Genomic DNA, 7,379 nt, shown 5'->3' on the forward strand with positions numbered 1-7,379 from the left:
CTCAGCCAGGAGGTCTAATCTTCTTCGGGTGCATATGTCAAGCTTTTTTGAACTTGTGTTGTGGATTCTGCAGCTTTTTCACCCTGTTTGTTTCAGTCTAATGCCCCTAGTTGTTAGTACTGTCAATACAGTTGTTATACCTTGTTCTAGAGTCAACTATGTTAAATGGCTCTGTCTAGTTACGATTTCTGTTGTTTATGGTAAATGTAGTCCGAGTCCAGTTAGTCAGAATGTCAGGACAAATCAGAACTATGAAGCATATTTTGTAAAACCGCTTGACCGGTTCGTCAGTATTGTTCAGGTTTTTTTGATTGAGGACTGGCCTCGGCCTCCTCGGAAGGACTGTCCACCATGTACATAATTTTCTCTTTTTAATATAGAACTAGTCTTTACTTAGAAATTTTTTTTTTTCCCTTTCTAATTCTTTACTGCTTATATTTTTAACTAATTTCCGATCTATCATATCATCCTTTGATTTTCTTTATTACCTTTTATTAATTAACATAAAAATTTTTATAATATTTTTAAATAAAATTAATTTATACATTACTCTATACATTTAACTTATCCTTTATTATAAGGTCATTTGATTAACTAATTTTCCATTTAAGGTCCTTTTTATAGTTTAATTACATTTTATTATTTAACATACATTTTTAATAATACTTTTATATAAAATTAATTTATATATTACTCCATCCTTTATTACAAGGTCATTTAGTTTACTAATTTTCCTTTTAGATTATTAACTAACTTATAATTTTTATTCTCTTTATTACCTTTTATTATTTTAATTAACTTACAATTTTAATAATACTTTTAAATAAGATTATATTTTGTTCATTTAACCAATTTCCTTTTTAAATTATTAATTAACTTATAAAAAAAATTATTTATTAGGTCTCATGCCAAATATAATTTTTTATTCATCCATTAGGTCATTTAATTAACTAATTTTCCTTTTAATTATTAATTAAATTATAATTTTTAAATATTAACTTTGATTTTCTTTATTACCTTTTATTCTTAATACTTTTAAATAAAATTATTTATATTTTTTAGGCATTTCAAGGTCATTTATTTGACTAATTATTAATTAACTTATAGTTTTTAATTATTAGGTCTTGTACCATTTACCTTGATTTATTTATTTTTACGAATTAAAATATTATAATAATTTTGACCCCTGTCCTTGAGTCAAACTAGCCGTAGAGATGATAGCTGTTGGAGGCTCCGCTGAGACTATTTAGCATGATGAGCTAGATCTGTTTCTTCAACTTGTCCTGACGATGAACCACACTAGTTGACTATTTAGCATGATGAGCTAGATCTGTTTCTTCAACTTGTCCTGATGATGAACCACACTAGTTGGTTCGAAACGCATCGACAAATGAGATTCCATGTGATTTTCGCCGAAATCTTTCTCTAACATTTACACAAGAAAATCATATTCACTTGCTCACAAATTCTATGATATTTCACGGTAAACCCTATTAATCCCGAGAGAAAGATTTTAAGGAATTTAACACTCATAAACTCTTTTCCAAATACTCCAACATCTTATAATTTAGTTCTAGAAAAACCAAGTCTAGGACTGAATTCATAAATTTTTTTTGACTTAATTAATTAAAAAAAATGATATATGTGCCCTATCCAAATAAGAAAATTGTCCAAACAATAATAAATCCATAATTTCAATAAATGAAGTATCAAATCCTCTCCCTACCTCCTACCAAAGGAGGAATTTGAAGAGAACCACTATTTATTTTTGTTGACAACTTCTCACCCATGTTAAACACAAGTGAGACTCTTTGCAAATCCATTCCAAACACCAAAACTCCTATTACCTTAGTACCCTTTACATTTACATTAAATCTATATTAAAATACTTAATAAAAAATAATAACTAACTGTTCGGATTTCTCTCCATAAATGGCAAAACATCGAAATCCCATTCGCACTTTGGTTGAGGAAAGTTTGTAAGGGTTTGGATTTCTCTCCATAAATGGCAAAACATCGAAATCCCATTCGCACTTTGGTTGAGGAAAGTTTGTAAGGGTTTGGTGTGTCGATAATGGCCGCAAAGCTATCAGTTCGAACAGTCTCTGGCCCTATAGCTGAACCTCTGAAGCAAATCCATGCCATGCCTGCCTTCATCATTCTCTTCTCCTCACGCCTCGTTCAAAGTCCAGCAAAATTATTAACAGCATTTTATTCGACTCTCAATGTACCCATTTCACCGCCTCCCTCCTTTGAAAGCACCCCAGTAGCGAGCTTCCTTCTCAACGAATGTGGTTTCTCTCTCGAGGAGGCAAACAACATTTGCAGGAGAAAACCGTGCACAAAAATCGTACGATAATTCACGACAAACCCTACATTTCCTGAGAGACAAGGGTTTTGATGAAATCAGTGTTCGTAAAGTCTTTTCCACGTGCCCCATCTTGTTAAGGTCCAGTTTCGGGGGCATTGTCAAGCCCAAGGTTGAATTCCTGGAGAGGATCGGCCTCACTGGTCGGAAATTGCTCCAATTCCTCAAAAGAAGACCACATTTTTTAACTTATAATGTTAGCCGTACGCTCGAACCGAAGGTTTCTTTTCTGCAGTCCGTGCTTGATCCCTATCTAGTAGCCGTGGTTTCGACCCCAGAATCTGATAAAATTGCCGGGACGAACCCAGATTTTCATAAAATTGCCGAAAAAGTCATTTCCAGCCACAGCCTAACCACGTCTGTCATATTCAACAACCCTTGGGTTTTATCATCGTCTGAAAAAATATTGGTGGAACTTGTTAAAGATGTCGAGGGATTGGGCATTGAGAAGGGGTCTAAGGCGTTTGCTTCCGCTTTTCTTCAGTTGAGTAAGCTGAACAGGGACACTGTTAAGGTGAAGTTGGGAAATTTGAGAGAATTAGGGTTTACAGAGGAGGAAGTTGGGATTCTCGTTAAGAGATCGCCTCAGCTTCTGGGGTCGTCCAAGGATAAACTCCGGCAGAATCTCAAGTTTCTTGTTGAGGAATGGGAGCTTCCTCGGAATGTTATTTTGGGTTTTCCGGTAGCTCTGCTTTATAGCATCGAGAAGAGACTGAAGCCGAGGCTCAATGCTCTCAGGGTTTTCATGATGATGAACAAGTCTTCAGAGAAAGCTATGAGCTATCCTCCAGTCCGTTATATGGTCATATCAGATGAGACTTTTCATCGAAAAGTGGTGAGCAGGCTACCAGTTGTGGCATAGGAAAGTATGAAAATCTGTAAACCCGCTGTAAGGGCTGGGGTTGGATTGGTTATTCAAGCCAGCGGGAGTTCAACTGAAGTGATGCTCAGAGGTTTTGAACCTGGGAATTTGTGATCATGTGCTGCATCAATGATGGGCATTCGAGGCTTCTATTTTGCCCTTAGGTATGGGCCATGGCCTTCATGGAGATGCACATAATTCCAGATAAAGAGAAACTACACCATGCTATGTACTAAGGTCGGGACAGTGAAGAATGACACCATTTTGAAGACGATTGTACTGCCGCTGCATTGGTTGCTTATTTTCAGGTATTTCAAAGCATTTTCAGATTGCTTTCATTTGCTTTTGTGGATTGTATATATTGATTACGGATGAAAAAGAGGCTCTGTACTGGCAACAAGGAGACTAGATATTTTGTTATGGTGGGTAGGTTGGCAAAATAGCCCTGTTCTTGCATGTAGGCTAGTAGGTAGGCAAAGGAGCCTGTTCTGGCAGGTAGGCGAGCACCATTTTTGGTCTCTGTAGTGGATAACTATCACCCTACTGTATGATTATTGGTTGACATGGCCATTGCTAATCTATCATCTTATGGGTCATTGTTAGTATGTTTTCTGCTCCGTTCTCTGACCTCTGCACAACTTTCTGATCACCTCTGCATTCTTTTGCCATCTCACGCTGCTTGAACCACTTTCACCACCTTCACTGCCAACTGGCTTTACTCGGAGGGCCTGCACATAGCTAAACTCAATATTATAAACATATGAATGTACGGAGGAGTGGAGTTCATGATCCTTGAACAATGGATCTCCAAGAGTGCTGAGCACTAGAGTAAAATCCAATGACCCTTCAACAATGGAGCTCCAAGACGGAACCAGAGGAAAAGCAAAGAACAGAGCTAATAACACCAAAACATCCTACCTTGGCCATCACAATGGGCATGGACAATAAGGCACTTTAAAGGTAATTTTTTTTTCTATATTGCTAATATAAATGATATCAATTAAAGTTTTTTGAAGGGTGATCTTATTGACAGTAATTTTGAAGGGTGATATTTTGTTATAATAGCATAGATTGCCTCTCAAATAACATAATCTATAAATTTCCTATTGAAATAGAAAGTAAACAACACAACTAGAACATACTTCTTATTACATTATTCGATGCTAGTATAGTCCTTGTGCTTGGATAATTACCCAGGAAAATGTGTTTGTCTGTTGTGTCATATCAGCCTGTCAAACGGTTCTCATTGCTTTCTTCATAGATAGCAATGTATTCCTTATTCTTCAATGCTACTTTTCAGTTAATGTTATTTTTGCAACGGCCTTTTGAATCACTTTAATTCCGCTTTCTTCCCTCATTGATTTTGTCAAAATTAGGAAAATAAAAATAGGAAGTGTTCGAATCAAAGTTCAGATTTAGGAAAAGAAAGTAAGTATTCGAATCAAAGTTAAAAAATTTCCAGGAACAATATATTTTCTTATGCACTTACATGTAGTGAGTGTAAGCACCAGCACCATTCCAATCACCCTGAAGTGAGAGCCACAAATGCAGATCAACTAGTTTAAGAAGTGAAGAAAAGTAGTCCAATGGTAAGGTGGTGCAGATTAAACTTTGACCCGAAGCCGCATCAAATACAAATTCTAGACTATAAATTAGTAGATTAGTCATTGTCTACATACGAAGAAAATAACATTCCATTTTTCAAACTTTATTTATTTAATTTCCCAAGACTTCATGCATTTTTTGAAGATCATATTGTGCACAATACTAAAAAGAGAATAAGGGATAACATAAAGTCTGGATATGCGAGAGACTACCCTGGGTGGGTACGGAGTCAAATGAAAGCCCAACACCAATTACTTCTGTGATTCTGTGCACACAAAGTTGTAATTATATTAGCCATTCATAAAATAATTATGAAAAATACAAACTAAATCATAGAGCAATCAACTAGCAATATAGTTATTTGTTGAAATGATTTTCCGGTATTATCCGGAGGTGACTTTATATCCTTAGGGTTTCTATCTGGCTAGGGTTTCTGCAATAAATTATTAACATTAGTACACTTCCATAAACAATATATTGCATAAATATAAAGATCTCTAACAATGATATAATTCTCCAATAAATCACACTGAATTAGGACTGAGAGCCCAACGAACATTATATTTATGTCACCAATAGTTCACTAGATTATACTATCCAAATTTAATGGATCCACATTCCAACTATATTATGAGATTTCTAGATTTAGTAACACCACACTAACTAACTATTGCTTATCTGGTTAGTCCAAATTCCCCTTGCAACTCTCTATAACCCAGTTCTGTTACAGAGAAGGGCCTTAAACCAACACGTAGTCCAATTTCACAGAAAGAAACGAAACAGGGCCATTCATGGGCCACTTTTTGCTTCCCAAAAGTCCTTGATCTTTGAGACTCGCGCAGAATGATGTATGTCAATCCAATGATCATTCCTTCAACAAAATTCAATCCAATATGACCCTTCAAGAGCGAAACCCATGCACAAATTGCAAAGACACACCATTGGAGTGTAACCATAATGCTAGGGTTTTTCTCCCACCCACCATATCTAGAAGTCAATCTTATAGGAAGCTATGGCAATGCCACAAATATGCCCGCGATTTATCCAAAACCCAAAATAAAGGCAGAGACCAACCTGTAATCAAATTATCAAAGTAGAGGAAGGTGGCGTACCAGGTTGGCTTTTGGGTTTGCTCCACGGGACCTACCAAATTCTTCTGCAATGCACTCTGCTTTTTGTCCCCAAATTGCATCTCGAAATGGTAATCCACAATGATTTGTTATGTTGCTTCAACGTCATTTCATACTCCATCACCCAAATCCCACATGAGTCCATCATTATAGCGACATTACTCTTCATAAGTGCCCCTCCTTGAATGCAATCATCGTCAAATGTGGATGCCCTTTAATGGATATGTACTACGTCCTTCGAGCTGTGTCTCTCCCATGTAGAAGTTGCGAGGTTTTGTAGTTGGCATGCACCAAACTTAATTGGGGTGCCATGACATCTGTTGGGCCTCCTTCCCAAATTTTTTAATGAAGCCATACCCAAACACTTGTCCAATTTTTATGGGACCTATAATAAATTTTTAGTAGGGAGAAATAGATCGTAGTTCCTTTCTTAAAACAATTCTCGAGCCTTTAGTTTTAGGGTAGGTTCCATCAACCCGAATCGTCATTTACTTCTAATTGTCGTGCTTGAAACTGACAGACTTGATTCACACACTTATCGACTACTTCATTTTGACTTCTTAGGATATGAAAGTACTATTTTTGGTGGAATGTCTTCTAGAATCCTCCTTACCTGCTTCAATAGGTTCTCCTATTGCTTGTCCCGAGGTGAGGTTCCTTTGCATAAGTGCTGAATGATGATAAACAAGTCCCCCAAGACTCTAATGTTGGACACTTTTGTGGTTTTGGCCAATATTAGACGTTGCAACAATCCATGCATTTCTACTTAATTGTTTATCATTTGTCCCAATCCCCATGCATACCTCTTAACATGATTTCCTTCATGTTGGAAAATGTAACTAGGTTCAATCTTCATTTAATTTATTCGAGTCATCTTGTAATGTACTTGTCAAAAGAATAAAGAAAAGAATTATTATTATTGTGACTTATTAAAGCACGAGTTTCATGCTTGGGTTACCATGTTTTAGGTCAAAGTCCCCATTGAATACTTTTAGGATTTATTCTAAGTCAATAGAGTCATTGTCCTTTTAAAGAGACCCTTCTTGGGCTTTTGAATAATGTAAAAAGGTCAAATATTGAGTCAAATATGATTTATGTATCTTCCACTTCAAGTCAGCCTAGAAGAGATCAAGTCAGCCTAAGGACCCTATTCGACCTCACATGGAGCCTATAAATACAAGCACATCGAATTCATTTGGAACATACTCTCCCACAAGAAGTTCGATATCTCTTGTAGCTGGGAAAAGTATGAAGTCAGCTAGGAAGCTAAAGGAAGTGCGAGTTGGGTGGAGTCTAAGGAGAAGAAGAAAATCGAAATTTTGGTGCCTCTCTCTCTCTCTGTTTCGGGCTCGAGATTGGGAGATCGAAGTCTTCCAAGTTTCACTGTTGCCGGAAGCTGTTGCCTGGTCAAAGT

At 36.5% G+C, this 7,379-nt stretch overlaps 1 pseudogene; it reads left to right on the forward strand.

The window, feature by feature from the left end:
- The first annotated feature begins 1,943 nt into the window (after nucleotides 1-1,943).
- LOC149223369 (transcription termination factor MTERF8, chloroplastic-like) lies at nucleotides 1,944-4,083 on the forward strand (annotated as a pseudogene).
- The last annotated feature ends 3,296 nt before the right edge of the window (nucleotides 4,084-7,379 follow it).

Source organism: Pinus tabuliformis, chromosome Q, assembly GCF_031772625.1.
Source record: "Pinus tabuliformis cultivar Carrire ecotype Pingquan chromosome Q, CPIR1, whole genome shotgun sequence".
In the NCBI taxonomy this organism is placed as follows: Eukaryota; Viridiplantae; Streptophyta; class Pinopsida; order Pinales; family Pinaceae; genus Pinus; species Pinus tabuliformis.